Source organism: Lygodium microphyllum, chromosome 18, assembly GCF_053477565.2.
Source record: "Lygodium microphyllum isolate KBCC chromosome 18, Lygodium_microphyllum_v1.1.10, whole genome shotgun sequence".
Classification (NCBI taxonomy): Eukaryota; Viridiplantae; Streptophyta; class Polypodiopsida; order Schizaeales; family Lygodiaceae; genus Lygodium; species Lygodium microphyllum.
The window spans coordinates 100896991-100914624 of NC_141152.1; the positions used below are offsets into that span (position 1 = coordinate 100896991).

Below are 17634 nucleotides of genomic sequence, written 5' to 3' on the forward strand. Positions count from 1 at the left end.
CAGAATTCTGCGCCGAGTGTTCTCTTCTTCCCCTCTATTTCCCTCCTTCACGATTCAAAAAGCTCCTTCTTTTTCTAGAAAAGCTTCCTTTTTTCCCTCAAATAGCCTTTTTGCTTTTCTTACCATTTTTTATTCACAATCCCCTTTTGTTTTTTTAGCCACTCTTTCTTCCATAGCATATCACTCACAGAAAAGCGGCCTCCATCTTTTTAACTTCCCGTGTATACCATAATGCTCGCAAAGAAGCCGAGATGTGTGAACTATAAGTTAAAATGTTGCATCAGAGCATTATACTGAAGTAGCAACTCCACTAGCGACAAGATGTAAGGCAATTCTGTTATCATAATCAGCTGCTTTTGGTGAAGCCCCATCATCCAACACATCCTTCAATGCATTTGTGTTATCTTTGCTTGTATAATTTCTAGTAATGTCATCTTCTCTATGACTACTATGCATGCCTGAAGGCTAAGGACAAATATTGCCTTGCAAAAAATACAACCTTCATCTTGCATTTGCTTGTAACATGATAAACTGCTTTTCTCTTGACCTTGCACAACATAGGCTGAAAGCATCTCATCTTGCTCACCACTATGCCTCCAACTCCTCCTCACTATACTCATACGCAGAAAATGAATGTAAACACAACAACTAAATATGTACAAAGTACCAAATCCCATGCACAACTTTTGGGTGGTTTACACACCTCGAATGCGCAGCAATACGACATCCACCCCCTCTAATCCTGCGCATCCTCCGGATGGGCCAACTACCCATGATCATTATCATCAAGATCCACAAACAAATCAATCTCTTCATTATGCATTTCCGGTAGATCAACAAGATATCCAGCCATATCATCTGTCTCTTCCATTGGAGTTTCTTGTCGTTGCTCTTCTCTCGAAAATTCTTCCAATGCGTAATCCTCATCATCTCTTTTCTTGAAAATCTTGATTCTTTTTCCAGCAATAGGCACTCTAAGCACTGTTCCATCCAATTCTGTCAGCTCATATGTTGCATTATCAAAGACATGTCTGACTATGTATGGCCCAAACCATCTTTTCACCATCTTCCGAAGTGCAGTATGCTGATTTTCAAGGCTGCTATCAAAGACCAATACCCAATCTCCCTCTTCTATTGCTCTAGGCCGCAAGCGATGCCTGCTATCAAACCTGTCCTTGTTCCTTAGTCTAGCAACTTTCAACCTGTCAATAGCTAGCTGAATATCCTCAGGTCTCCTCTCCAACTGTCGAATCCGAAGAGCTAAGAGCTCCTCTCTCGTCAAATCCTCCTGCCAAGGTAAAACTGACCAAGTCAAAGCACAAGTCTCAATCGGCATAACAGGTTTCTGACCATACATCAACTCTGCAGGCATATATCCTGTGGTAACACTATGGGTCGTACGATCAGCCCACAAAGCAAATGGTAGAAGTCTCGGCCATTCTCCAATCCGTCCTCTGCATGCTTTGGCTAATGCTTTCACTATTGGCGGATGTCCTCTTTCACTCTTCCCATTTCCCTCTGGATTATATGCTGTGGTTAGAGCCAATTTGATTCCTAGCTGAGAGAAAAACTCCCTAGCTTCATCTGCATCCAATTCACCACGATCCGCAGTGATCTTACCCACACAACCATACCTGCAGAAAATTTCCTCCAATAAGAACTTACACACTGCACTAGTGGTCTTCGTTCTCAAAGATCTGCCCTCAACATGATTGGTAAGATCCTCTCTAGCCAAAACAATGTACCTCATCTGCCATAGACCCATAGGCATGGTAACCAAATCAACTACCCACTTATAATGAATGCATAGCGGATAGGTCGGATGAAGCTCATCTCTATGACGCACTACTGAATACATCTGGCAGTCTCTGCAAGTCTCAACAAAGTAAGAAACATCTATGTACATGCCTTTCCACCAATATTTCTCCCTGATTTTCTCATAAGTAGCCCATACTCCTCTATGACCAGCCCAAGGACTCTCATGAAACCCCCTCATCACCTGTAACTGTGTCTCTCTATCACAGACAACCCGCAAAGGTAATCCGCCTCTTTTCTTCGGATGCTTCCAAAGAAATCCGTCCTTGAGAAAATAACCATAGGCTTTCCTTCTGATCTTCTTGAACTCTTCATCTGTCCATTCATCTCTTTTGTTTAGTGTACTAAGGTACCTGCCAATCTGCAACCAATCTCCAACATAAAGCTCTTCTGTGAAAGCCATAATATCATTGACATGACAAACATGATCAACCATAGTGGCTGAAATTTCTGCATCATCCTCTTCTGCAAGTAGAGTCTCCTCATCATCATACCTGGCTCTAGACAACATATCTGGCACTGGATTATCCTTCCCTGCTATGTGTTTAAATTCCGGATTTAATGACTTGATGTATGCAATCCATCTCAACATGGCTATATCCGGAGTAGAGCAACTCGTGATCATACCAATCAATGGCAAGCAATCTGTCTCTACCACAACTGAAGCTCCAATAAAGTACTCCTTGTCACATTTGAGAGCCGTGACAATCCCCAATAACTCCCTCTTGATTTGCGGATATCTCCTCTGTCTCTCGTTTAGGACTTTCGCCCCAAACCGAATAGCATACCTATTTCCATCTGCATCATCTTGACCCACAGCCCAACCTATGCCAATTGGACTAGTGTCAACTGTCAATACAATAGGCCTATCACAATTATAATCCGCTTTCCTGAGAGTAGGAGCATTCTGCAATAACCTCTTCAATTTCCGCATGGCTCTAGTGTGGTTCTCATTCCAATAGAATTTCTGCCCCTTTCGAAGCAGCTGATACAAACAATCTGCAATGTGTGCAAAATGAGGTATCCAAATCATATAAAACACACAAGCACCAATAAATCTCCGTACCTCTGAAGTAGTAGAACAATACTCTGCAATCTTGCCTATAGCATTCACCTTATCAGGTGAAGGTTTCCTGCCATAATATCCACACATATGCCCAACAATGACAACCTCATTCACTCCAAAAACAGATTTTTGCCCTGAAAGTGTCAAGTTCACTTCTTCTAACCTGGCCAAAATTTTCTCACATGCTGAAATATGATCAGCCACAAAGTTTCTGCATCCCTGCTCATTTAGGCTCTCATTCTTCTCTTCTTCTGCACACCCCTTAATGGGCACATCATCCAAGAAAGGCATAGTAAGCTGAGGTATGTAATCACGAAGGACCTTATGCATGGCATTCATCATATGCGCAACAGAATTAGTGGCACCTTGAGGCAAGGTACACATCCTCACAAGCCCAATAGGAGTTCTCATGGTGGTTATGTCCCTGCTTTCCAAAGCCAGCTGAAACTGATCATATCCTGAATACAAATCACCCAAAGAATAGATGGCACGTCCAGCAAATGCCTCTGCAAACTCATCCACAACTGGACCAATACCAACATTCCTGATAGTAACTCTGTTCACTGGCTGCATGTCCTGAATAAATCGAAGAGTACCATTCTTCTTTGGAACTGTAAACCACCTGTTTGAGTATGGTGCAGATGAAGGCTCAAGGATTCCCATCCTGATTTTCTCATTCAATAAATCAATCAGCTTTGGCAAGTGTGCTTTAGGCACTGGAATAGGTCGGAGATTCCATGGAATATGAGGAATAGTAAAAATAACCATAGGAGCAACAATATCAGGATTCACACATCCAATCTCATGTGGGACAAAAGCAAATCCCCTTCCATGACGCTCAAGCATCTCCTGAAAGCATTGCTTCTCCATGGGTAACAAGAAATCACCATTTCCAATTTTCAATTCAGCAAGTGTCTCTGCTGAAAATTTATGACCAATATGCTCCGGATTCCTCAAAATTTGCTGTTTAGCAGCCCTCTCTATTTGCTGATCACTGTCAGGTGGAAGCGGTACAGCAACAAGCTTCACCTTCTTATCCACAGTTTTGTATTTCGTGTCAACCCTGGCTTCATTATGCTCTTCTGCATTGCATAAACCTTGCTGTAAATCAGCAATTCTGCACTCCAATGGCTGAATATTCTCAGCCCTCTGCTCTATGGACTGCATAGGAACAGCCCCAAACTCTGAATGCTGAAATATTTCAGCAGTAAACTCTGTTGGCTGAAAATTTTCAGCCCTCTGTCTCTCTGAAAGCTGATCATAACCAGCTGGAAACTCTGTTTGCTGAATTTCTTCAGCACTCAATACTCTTTGCTGAGTTACCTCAGCCTCTGACTCAATCTGTGACACAAAATCTGCAATTTCATGAAACATGTCCAGGGACTGCACTAATACATTACCATGACAATTCAGCATATCAGTTTTCAGCATATCTCCCATCTCTGCCATCGTATCTGCACAAATCACACTGTCATACATACCATCTATGTGCTCATCATTTCTTGAGCGATCAGCACTTTTTCACTGCCATTAATGATAAAATAACCACCCCGGTCTTGTGGGCATTCCCCTAGTTCGGTTAAATCTTTCTCACTATTTTGATACAATGTGCAGTAGCTTGACCGCAACATTATGGGCACCTTCCCAATAAAAACTTTGGGCATATCCTCGGTTTCTATCTCCTCTTCACCATCCTCTCCTTTTTTGATCACCCATTTCACAACATCAACATAAAGAGGAGCTGAGTATGTTAAGTTCCTAAGTCTTGCTGCTTTTGGAAATAGGGTTGCTGTCTCTCCATCAGATTCTGTCATCATAGGCTTACTCAAATATATCTGTCCAAAGCTAATCTTGTATGTAGTCTCAACGAAATCCTGCTAGCGTCCAGGATTGTGCTGCGACTCTGGCTTGATCTCGATATCGGCGGACTCGTCCACAATTTCTTGCATGGTGTTCTGAATAAATTCGTCGAAGGAGTCCAGCTGCTGGCGCACCAGGCCCTTCTCCTCGAAATAGGCACTGATGACAGCCCAGGCATCCTCCTGTGTGATCTCTTCGTCCTCATCGATATACTCCTCCTCTTCACCGCCATACATGGTGCGGACACAGGAGGCCTAACAATGAGAGTTAAGGTGTTTTGTATGTTCAAGTTAGGGTTTCCGGATGAAAGGCACTATTAAGCTCGGCGTTATCAAGTTCAGCGCTCCTGTTTTGCTTCGTTTACTGCTATGGTGCTGTTTCGAGGTCGGTCTTCTTTATTTTGCCTTTTGCTTCCTTCTGCTCTCTCGAATTCGAAGATGTCGAAGGGTTTGTGAAAGCAATGTCGCAACCACAGAGGTTATTGGTCCAAGATAGAAGATCAATCAAACAAGATCAAGATTCAATTTGTGAATGCAATGTCAGAAAATGACCCTATAATCAATTTGTTCAAGCCTTTAGTCTCTTGAATGTGGCAAACAGACTTGTTGGCCTAGTTCTTCGGAAAGGAAAAAGCTTGATAAATCATGGAGAACTTCCAAAATGTCTTCACGAGTCATTTTCTCCTCTCCATCTCCATCATAGACTATATATGTTCAGCTTTTATTGTGTTTTTAACTATGATAGCCCAAAACATTTCATAACAAATATTCAAAGTTTTGGTAGAATATAAAGCATTCATACCCTGTAAGCATATGACAAGACTCCCCTCAATATTTCATTTCATCTTCCCAGTGCAATGTGCTAAATCATGATGCATATTCACACCCCACAAATCCAGTCAAATCTCAGTGGAATGACACGAACAAGCCAGCTGGAGTCTTACTGTGAACATAACAATCTGAGATGGCCTGACTGCTAGGCAGCATGCCAATATTAAATAATTTCCTATTGACAATCCTAGAGGGCATACTTAGATCCACATGTAGACTATCACAATAGAAGACGCAAGTGCACAGACATTTGCACAATCAATCCCTCATTAATTAAGTTGCACCACAGCTTCTACTGCCTAGGAAGCAAGCAGGCCAGGCCCACTCCACCATTGCTGGGCATTTTGAGTTTATTAGTGCTTTCCAGAGGCCTAGGTAAACGTTGACATGTCGAAGGGCACCAAGGCATAATTAGTTTGAAGCTGCTCATCTCCGAACTCGAAGACGAAGCAGACGCGGGTGAGGCGAGGGTGGAGAAACCTTGGCGCTGCTTGTGCTTGGGGTTGGAGTTGCAGAGGACGTACACGCGACCATGCCTCTTCACCACTTTGCAGTACTCGCACATGCTCTTCACAGAAGATCTCACCTTCACCCTCCCTTCCTTTTCTCCATCACCGTCGAGTATTCAGAAAACGACCATGTCTTTGTTGGAAGAAGGTTGATTTCAAAAACTTCTCAGTGGATAGTGGGCAGATTGTATCGCTTCTAGGTGATATCAATTTTTAGGTGTAGCAGTCCGCTGTAGCAGAATCGATCTCCCTCGTCGACTGAGAATAAAAATCCCCTCTATCTCTGTCGAATTCACATCACAGAGCCCCCTTTTTTTTTCAACAAGAGCTCTACACATTCCTTGCGTCCGTATCCAGAAGCATAATGAAGAGCGGTATTATTATTTTTGTCCACAGCATCAACTGCCACACCAGCCTCTAAGAGCACCTCTGCAGAAAAATCAATGGCTCCTCAGAAACTGCGACTTAGAAAATAGAATGGCTCCTCGAGGCACTGCAAAAAGACTCCTCAAACCGAAGCTACCGAGCAATCAAAGGGCTCCTCGACCTTCTTTTCCATATCAGCCATGATCTTCCTCCCAGAATTCTGCGCCGAGTGTTCTCTTCTTCCCCTCTATTTCCCTCCTTCACGATTCAAAAAGCTCCTTCTTTTTCTAGAAAAGCTTCCTTTTTTCCCTCAAATAGCCTTTTTGCTTTTCTTACCATTTTTTATTCACAATCCCCTTTTGTTTTTTTAGCCACTCTTTCTTCCATAGCATATCACTCACAGAAAAGCGGCCTCCATCTTTTTAACTTCCCGTGTATACCATAATGCTCGCAAAGAAGCCGAGATGTGTGAACTATAAGTTAAAATGTTGCATCAGAGCATTATACTGAAGTAGCAACTCCACTAGCGACAAGATGTAAGGCAATTCTGTTATCATAATCAGCTGCTTTTGGTGAAGCCCCATCATCCAACACATCCTTCAATGCATTTGTGTTATCTTTGCTTGTATAATTTCTAGTAATGTCATCTTCTCTATGACTACTATGCATGCCTGAAGGCTAAGGACAAATATTGCCTTGCAAAAAATACAACCTTCATCTTGCATTTGCTTGTAACATGATAAACTGCTTTTCTCTTGACCTTGCACAACATAGGCTGAAAGCATCTCATCTTGCTCACCACTATGCCTCCAACTCCTCCTCACTATACTCATACGCAGAAAATGAATGTAAACACAACAACTAAATATGTACAAAGTACCAAATCCCATGCACAACTTTTGGGTGGTTTACACACCTCGAATGCGCAGCAATACGACATCCACCCCCTCTAATCCTGCGCATCCTCCGGATGGGCCAACTACCCATGATCATTATCATCAAGATCCACAAACAAATCAATCTCTTCATTATGCATTTCCGGTAGATCAACAAGATATCCAGCCATATCATCTGTCTCTTCCATTGGAGTTTCTTGTCGTTGCTCTTCTCTCGAAAATTCTTCCAATGCGTAATCCTCATCATCTCTTTTCTTGAAAATCTTGATTCTTTTTCCAGCAATAGGCACTCTAAGCACTGTTCCATCCAATTCTGTCAGCTCATATGTTGCATTATCAAAGACATGTCTGACTATGTATGGCCCAAACCATCTTTTCACCATCTTCCGAAGTGCAGTATGCTGATTTTCAAGGCTGCTATCAAAGACCAATACCCAATCTCCCTCTTCTATTGCTCTAGGCCGCAAGCGATGCCTGCTATCAAACCTGTCCTTGTTCCTTAGTCTAGCAACTTTCAACCTGTCAATAGCTAGCTAAATATCCTCAGGTCTCCTCTCCAACTGTCGAATCCGAAGAGCTAAGAGCTCCTCTCTCGTCAAATCCTCCTGCCAAGGTAAAACTGACCAAGTCAAAGCACAAGTCTCAATCGGCATAACAGGTTTCTGACCATACATCAACTGTACAGGCATATATCCTGTGGTAACACTATGGGTCGTACGATCAGCCCACAAAGCAAATGGTAGAAGTCTCGGCCATTCTCCAATCCGTCCTCTGCATGCTTTGGCTAATGCTTTCACTATTGGCGGATGTCCTCTTTCACTCTTCCCATTTCCCTCTGGATTATATGCTGTGGTTAGAGCCAATTTGATTCCTAGCTGAGAGAAAAACTCCCTAGCTTCATCTGCATCCAATTCACCACGATCCGCAGTGATCTTACCCACACAACCATACCTGCAGAAAATTTCCTCCAATAAGAACTTACACACTGCACTAGTGGTCTTCGTTCTCAAAGATCTGCCCTCAACATGATTGGTAAGATCCTCTCTAGCCAAAACAATGTACCTCATCTGCCATAGACCCATAGGCATGGTAACCAAATCAACTACCCACTTATAATGAATGCATAGCGGATAGGTCGGATGAAGCTCATCTCTATGACGCACTACTGAATACATCTGGCAGTCTCTGCAAGTCTCAACAAAGTGAGAAACATCTCTGTACATGCCTTTCCACCAATATTTCTCCCTGATTTTCTCATAAGTAGCCCATACTCCTCTATGACCAGCCCAAGGACTCTCATGAAACTCCCTCATCACCTGTAACTGTGTCTCTCTATCGCAGACAACCCGCAAAGGTAATCCGCCTCTTTTCTTCGGATGCTTCCAAAGAAATCCGTCCTTGAGAAAATAACCATAGGCTTTCCTTCTGATCTTCTTGAACTCTTCATCTGTCCATTCATCTCTTTTGTTTAGTGTACTAAGGTACCTGCCAATCTGCAACCAATCTCCAACATAAAGCTCTTCTGTGAAAGCCATAATATCATTGACATGACAAACATGATCAACCATAGTGGCTGAAATTTCTGCATCATCCTCTTCTGCAAGTAGAGTCTCCTCATCATCATACCTGGCTCTAGACAACATATCTGGCACTGGATTATCCTTCCCTGCTATGTGTTTAAATTCCGGATTTAATGACTTGATGTATGCAATCCATCTCAACATGGCTATATCCGGAGTAGAGCAACTCGTGATCATACCAATCAATGGCAAGCAATCTGTCTCTACCACAACTGAAGCTCCAATAAAGTACTCCTTGTCACATTTGAGAGCCGTGACAATCCCCAATAACTCCCTCTTGATTTGCGGATATCTCCTCTGTCTCTCGTTTAGGACTTTCGCCCCAAACCGAATAGCATACCTATTTCCATCTGCATCATCTTGACCCACAGCCCAACCTATGCCAATTGGACTAGTGTCAACTGTCAATACAATAGGCCTATCACAATTATAATCCGCTTTCCTGAGAGTAGGAGCATTCTGCAATAACTTCTTCAATTTCCGCATGGCTCTAGTGTGGTTCTCATTCCAATAGAATTTCTGCCCCTTTCGAAGCAGCTGATACAAACAATCTGCAATGTGTGCAAAATGAGGTATCCAAATCATATAAAACACACAAGCACCAATAAATCTCCGTACCTCTGAAGTAGTAGAACAATACTCTGCAATCTTGCCTATAGCATTCACCTTATCAGGTGAAGGTTTCCTGCCATAATATCCACACATATGCCCAACAATGACAACCTCATTCACTCCAAAAACAGATTTTTGCCCTGAAAGTGTCAAGTTCACTTCTTCTAACCTGGCCAAAATTTTCTCACATGCTGAAATATGATCAGCCACAAAGTTTCTGCATCCCTGCTCATTTAGGCTCTCATTCTTCTCTTCTTCTGCACACCCCTTAATGGGCACATCATCCAAGAAAGGCATAGTAAGCTGAGGTATGTAATCACGAAGGACCTTATGCATGGCATTCATCATATGCGCAACAGAATTAGTGGCACCTTGAGGCAAGGTACACATCCTCACAAGCCCAATAGGAGTTCTCATGGTGGTTATGTCCCTGCTTTCCAAAGCCAGCTGAAACTGATCATATCCTGAATACAAATCACCCAAAGAATAGATGGCATGTCCAGCAAATGCCTCTGCAAACTCATCCACAACTGGACCAATACCAACATTCCTGATAGTAACTCTGTTCACTGGCTGCATGTCCTGAATAAATCGAAGAGTACCATTCTTCTTTGGAACTGTAAACCACCTGTTTGAGTATGGTGCAGATGAAGGCTCAAGGATTCCCATCCTGATTTTCTCATTCAATAAATCAATCAGCTTTGGCAAGTGTGCTTTAGGCACTGGAATAGGTCGGAGATTCCATGGAATATGAGGAATAGTAAAAATAACCATAGGAGCAACAATATCAGGATTCACACATCCAATCTCATGTGGGACAAAAGTAAATCCCCTTCCATGACGCTCAAGCATCTCCTGAAAGCATTGCTTCTCCATGGGTAACAAGAAATCACCATTTCCAATTTTCAATTCAGCAAGTGTCTCTGCTGAAAATTTATGACCAATATGCTCCGGATTCCTCAAAATTTGCTGTTTAGCAGCCCTCTCTATTTGCTGATCACTGTCAGGTGGAAGCGGTACAGCAACCGGCTTCACCTTCTTATCCACAGTTTTGTATTTCGTGTCAACCCTGGCTTCATTATGCTCTTCTGCATTACATAAACCTTGCTGTAAATCAGCAATTCTGCACTCCAATGGCTGAATATTCTCAGCCCTCTGCTCTATGGACTGCATAGGAACAGCCCCAAACTCTGAATGCTGAAATATTTCAGCAGTAAACTCTGTTGGCTGAAAATTTTCAGCCCTCTGTCTCTCTGAAAGCTGATCATAACCAGCTGGAAACTCTGTTTGCTGAATTTCTTCAGCACTCAATACTCTTTGCTGAGTTACCTCAGCCTCTGACTCAATCTGTGACACAAAATCTGCAATTTCATGAAACATGTCCAAGGACTGCACTAATACATTACCATGACAATTCAGCATATCAGTTTTCAGCATATCTCCCATCTCTGCCATCGTATCTGCACAAATCACACTGTCATACATACCATCTATGTGCTCATCATCCTCCAAAATTCCTGCATTTTTCAAATTTTTCTCCTTCCTGCATATATACTGCCTGGCAGCTCTAGACAATCTAGAAGTCTTCTGATAACTCATTGAACTGTTTGCTGAAATCCCAACATAACCGGAGGAGAAAACACCGCTGCCAGGAGGCGAGAACTCCAATCTCTTCTCCTCTGTACCACCGTCGTCTCGCGAAACGGCGGTACCTAATGAAAACCCGAATCCCTCACAGTGGGTAAGGGTGCATCTCTAAGAGTATCCCTGTTTCTAACATGGTTCACACATACAGTCATAAACTGAACTGCTCTCATACCATCTTTACTGCGAATCCGTGCATAAGCAGATCCATCATCCATGACCTTTGTCTCCATGCGCATCTCTGTAATGAATGGCTGTCCAAGAATTATAGGATAAGAGCATGAATCCTGCACAAAGAAATGAAAATCCTCCTCTACATCACCAATAGAAACCCTGACACTAGGGCAAGCAGCATATAAATCACCTGCAGTGTTATTGGCGGCTCTCATACGCCACCCATGCTCTACATCCATAGGCCATCTGTTACTCTCATAAACTCCACGAACAATGAGATTAATCTCTGAACCATGATCAACCAATGCAACATAAGGCACCTGTTTCTCTCTAATCTTAACCATCGTCTCTGTAGTTGCCCTAGCCCAATGGCTCCGCGAAAAGTGACTACGCGGTATCAAAACAGGCTCATCAATTTCAGCATAATGCATAGGCTGAACCCTCTTCTCTATCTGTGGCAAAACAGAAGCATTATCAACCATAACCTCATCATCATCCTCATCCAACTCTCCAATCAAAACTCCATGTGTATCAGTGGTAGCCAATGCATGTCTTTTCCTCTTCAAGACCTCCTGAAACTGATCCTTTTTGAGATGCCCAAAATCTCAGAAATAGTGAAAGTCACCTCACTGCCAAGTATCTTATCATTAAATATTTTCTTCATGTCTGTAGATGTCTCAATATCGGACATCAATCTGAATCCTGGCTGTTTTCTCTCTCTAGGCTCTTGCCTCTTTTCTCTCTTTTGAGCATCCTCCATCTGTCGATCTGGCCCTGATCGTGAAGACGGTCCTGCAGTAGGTGGAGTAACAAACTCACCCCCTCTAGTCTTCTTAGCTGTACTTGGGTTGTCTTCATCCCTCTTACCCTTCTCCTCAACAAATACATCTGCACCATGAGATTTAGCCAAATAAGCATAAATAGAATACCTGTCAACAGGCGAGTCCCAACCTGTCTCTGATCTGATGCTAGAGCCTGCACTAGTCAAAACAGTTTGCTGAATTTTTCCCTTGTTTGCAGTCTCCATAGCATAAGTCCATAGTGCGGACTGAGTCTCCGATCTCTTCTCAATCTGTACTCCATATGCAAAAGCATCACCTCTAGCCGTCACATAAGAAGTACGCGCAGCCATGCCCTCCACTAATTTCTTCATTCCACCTTTACCAAAGTTGGTAGCAAGTGGAGCTCCTGTCTCAGTCAACCAAATCTTACCATCTTGCCCCCAATATACCAAATTCTGCCTCCTTGCATCCTGGAAAGAGTCACAATCCCTGCAATGCTGATGCTCCGTACTATCACACCAAATACATCTCCGATCTCTCCTAGGTGCACTAGGAGCACTCCTAGGTGCAATAGGAGCACTAGAAGAAGTAGCAGGCGCAGTCGAAGCAAACTGCTTCTTCAACTTACCCACCAACTCCGCTTTGACTGACTCAAGTGTCAAATCTGTGATACCTTTGATTATGTCATCAAGAGAAGTAGGCACCGATGGAGCGGATGGTTTTGGAGCAGAAGGTGTAGGCATCGGTCGTGGAACAGGAGGAATAGGTGGAGTAGAAACAGCAGGCACTGGCATAGGCCAAGAAACTGGCTGAGGAGGAGAAGAAATAACAGGGATAGAAGTAGGCATAGGAGCAGATAATGGTGTAGGTGTCATGGAACCATTCTGTAGGCGAGTCTTCCATATCCTCCTCTTGGTCAATGTCGAGACTGCATCCTGAGCATCCTGCCAATCAGTTTTAAGACCCATAGGCTTCGTGCGATCTTCAAGAAGCTCACCCAATTCTTCTTGAAGAGCAAGATCTGCAGCTTGCAAGAAAAGCTCAACTTTTTCAACATCCAATGCTCTTTGTTCAATGACATCAAGCTGACTATACCTCTCTTCGAATTCTCGAATCAACTCCGAAGCAACAAGACCTTTGTTTGGCATGTAGACCCACTCTCGGAATGACCGCCGAGTAGCCATACCAAAGTCCTCAAGAAAGTATTCTTCTTTTAAAGCCTTCTTAAAATCTTGCCAATGTGTATTTTGAATAAATAAATCAGTCACCTTTGTCCTCAAAGCAGGTGTGACAAGACGAAGGAAGTACTTACTCATAAGTCCAGCAGGAACTCCAAAAAACCCCATCTTGATCTCATATGTCTTCAAATATGCTGAAACATTACGCCCGTCAAATAGCTTCTTCTCACTCTCAACTGCTTCAATAGCCTTAGTCGCGCTGTTTGCATTCTCCTGCTCCGAATAGAGTTGCCTTTGCTGAGACAACTGCTGTTGATGCAATTGTTGTTGCTGCTGCATATACATTTGTGTTTGCTGATTTTGGAGCTGCATATACATGGACATATTCTGTAAAATCTGTTTTAGATCCTCCGTTGAAGTACTTGATGCTGCAGTCATTGATGGAGCTGAAGTAGAGGCAGCTGGAGTTGTAGAGGAAGCTGAAATAGAGGCTGAAGTATCTCCCATCCTGAAATTTCTGCGACGCTTTCACGTCGGGTTCACCAAAGATGTCGAAGGGTTTGTGAAAGCAATGTCGCAACCATAGAGGTTATTGGTCCAAGATAGAAGATCAATCAAACAAGATCAAGATTCAATTTGTGAATGCAATGTCAGAAAATGACCCTATAATCAATTTGTTCAAGCCTTTAGTCTCTTGAATGTGGCAAACAGACTTGTTGGCCTAGTTCTTCGGAAAGGAAAAAGCTTGATAAATCATGGAGAACTTCCAAAATGTCTTCACGAGTCATTTTCTCCTCTCCATCTCCATCATAGACTATATATGTTCAGCTTTTATTGTGTTTTTAACTATGATAGCCCAAAACATTTCATAACAAATATTCAAAGTTTTGGTAGAATATAAAGCATTCATACCCTATAAGCATATGACAAGACTCCCCTCAATATTTCATTTCATCTTCCCAGTGCAATGTGCTAAATCATGATGCATATTCACACCCCACAAATCCAGTCAAATCTCAGTGGAATGACACGAACAAGCCAACTGGAGTCTTACTGTGAACATAACAATCTGAGATGGCCTGACTGCTAGGCAGCATGCCAATATTAAATAATTTCCTATTGACAATCCTAGAGGGCATACTTAGATCCACATGTAGACTATCACAATAGAAGACGCAAGTGCACAGACATTTGCACAATCAATCCCTCATTAATTAAGTTGCACCACAGCTTCTACTGCCTAGGAAGCAAGCAGGCCAGGCCCACTCCACCATTGCTGGGCATTTTGAGTTTATCAGTGCTTTCCAGAGGCCTAGGTAAACGTTGACATGTCGAAGGGCACCAAGGCATAATTAGTTTGAAGCTGCTCATCTCCGAACTCGAAGACGAAGCAGACGCGGGTGAGGCAAGGGTGGAGAAACCTTGGCGCTGCTTGTGCTTGGGGTTGGAGTTGCAGAGGACGTACACGCGACCACGCCTCTTCACCACTTTGCAGTACTCGCACATGCTCTTCACAGAAGATCTCACCTTCACCCTCCCTTCCTTTTCTCCATCACCGTCGAGTATTCAGAAAACGACCATGTCTTTGTTGGAAGAAGGTTGATTTCAAAAACTTCTAAGTGGATAGTGGGCAGATTGTATCGCTTCTAGGTGATATCAATTTTTAGGTGCAGCAGTCCGCTGTAGCAGAATCGATCTCCCTCGTCGACTGAGAATAAAAATCCCCTCTATCTCTGTCGAATTCACATCACAGAGCCCCTTTTTTTTTTCAACAAGAGCTCTACACATTCCTTGCATCCGTATCCAGAAGCATAATGAAGAGCGGTATTATTATTTTTGTCCACAGCATCAACTGCCACACCAGCCTCTAAGAGCACCTCTGCAGAAAAATCAATGGCTCCTCAGAAACTGCGACTTAGAAAATAGAATGGCTCCTCGAGGCACTGCAAAAAGACTCCTCAAACCGAAGCTGCCGAGCAATCAAAGGGCTCCTCGACCTTCTTTTCCATATCAGCCATGATCTTCCTCCCAGAATTTTGCGCCGAGTGTTCTCTTCTTCCCCTCTATTTCCCTCCTTCACGATTCAAAAAGCTCCTTCTTTTTCTAGAAAAGCTTCCTTTTTTCCCTCAAATAGCCTTTTTGCTTTTCTTACCATTTTTTATTCACAATCCCCTTTTGTTTTTTTAGCCACTCTTTCTTCCATAGCATATCACTCACAGAAAAGCGGCCTCCATCTTTTTAACTTCCCGTGTATACCATAATGCTCGCAAAGAAGCCGAGATGTGTGAACTATAAGTTAAAATGTTGCATCAGAGCATTATACTGAAGTAGCAACTCCACTAGCGACAAGATGTAAGGCAATTCTGTTATCATAATCAGCTGCTTTTGGTGAAGCCCCATCATCCAACACATCCTTCAATGCATTTGTGTTATCTTTGCTTGTATAATTTCTAGTAATGTCATCTTCTCTATGACTACTATGCATGCCTGAAGGCTAAGGACAAATATTGCCTTGCAAAAAATACAACCTTCATCTTGCATTTGCTTGTAACATGATAAACTGCTTTTCTCTTGACCTTGCACAACATAGGCTGAAAGCATCTCATCTTGCTCACCACTATGCCTCCAACTCCTCCTCACTATACTCATACGCAGAAAATGAATGTAAACACAACAACTAAATATGTACAAAGTACCAAATCCCATGCACAACTTTTGGGTGGTGTACACACCTCGAATGCGCAGCAATACGACACCGTCGCTATAGGTCTATATCCTTGTAGTGTGTGATGCTCCCGAGGCTTGATATTTGATGCCCAAATGCTTTGTGGATGTTTGCCCAATGTTTTGAGATGCTTTGGGACTTGGTTTGAGCTTCCATAGCTCGATTTATACAGGGATTTACTACTATACATTGTTTAGGTAGCAATGTTTTATCAAGGATGGCTTATGCATACTGCTCTTTGTTGACATTCGGGTGTTATGTTGGATGTATTCATGCTTGGTCATCATGGTTTATGCCCGGATATGCTATTTGAGAGCTATTGAGCCTTGATTTGGATGCGGACACTTCATTGTTGGATGGGATTTATGCTACCTTGGTTGAGAGGTTATTTTACCTCTAGTTTGGTTATGCCTATGGTCTATGGGTGCTCCCGACTACTCATGATGATATGTTGATGTATTTGGATAATGCCACTTTGATGTTTATGCTCCCGGATGCTTCTTGAGCAAAGAGTAGAGCTCAATTCTTAGTTCATTGTCATTTTCTTAGCAGCTAGCATTTCACTTGACAAGGTTTATGCCTCGTGCTACCTATCATGGGATTGATATCTGATGTGGATGCTTTTGGGTTCAGTTACAGTATGGCAGATATTTGGGCTTGAATTAACTTGCATTTGAGAATTTTGTGGAGCAGTTTGCATTTGGTTGTCTTATCATTATGTATCTTGGATGCTATTTGGCCCTTAATGCCCCGATTATGGATCTTGCATTTACTTGGATGCAAATACATGTTTGAGCAGTGCTTGCTCAATTGTCTTGGCAGTTGGTTATTGAGCTTTCATTGCTCATTGATGCTTGGTTCTTTGTGGATTACTCCTTGATCAATGGACTTCTTGATAGTGCTTGGGTTTAGCAATTATGGCTTTGTTGCTTCTGTGTTGCCTAGCTTCTATGCTAGTTGGGTTGCTTTTGCCCATATATGTCAGAGAGCAGTTGCTCTTGATGCTTACCCAGCAATGCACTTTGTCCACTATCATGTACTTTACAGAGCCACTTATTTGGATGTTGTTGTACAGATACTTGGGCTTCTTTTGGAGCTTGACCATTGCAAGATATTATGCCACTCACCGATCATGCATTGACTTGGATGCTAATATGTGGTCTGATATACTACAGAGCCATGTTTGCCATTATGGTTATGGGGTGATTTCATGGCTGAATACCGTATGCTCTTATGATAGATCTCTTATGCTTTACCATACTTTGGTTGGTTATGTCATGCAATTGGCTACGACTCTTCTTCATGTGGGAGCTTTTGCATCCTTGGTTGATGCCTTTATGTCCTCCTGACTGTTGAGGTTTCATGAGCTTTTGCAGCATGCTTCTACCACTGATGTACTTGTAGATGATTGTCTTTATGAGCGGGTTTCCTATGTTGGGATAGCCCTCGACTCCTTGAGCTCCGTGGATGCTATGGATAGCCCTATTCATGATGAATTGGATTCCTTGTTGTCTTCTACAGGTTCTTTAGTTACAAATGTTGTTTGCTTCCATTGTGGGAAGCTTGGGCATGTTCAAAGAAAATGTTCTAGATAGAT

At 42.7% G+C, this 17634-nt stretch overlaps 1 pseudogene; it reads right to left on the minus strand.

Annotated features, from left to right (window-relative positions):
- Positions 1–4375: 4375 nt before the first annotated feature.
- Positions 4376–5050, minus strand: LOC148021204 (DNA-directed RNA polymerase II subunit 2 pseudogene; annotated as a pseudogene).
- Between the last annotated feature and the right edge of the window lie 12584 nt (positions 5051–17634).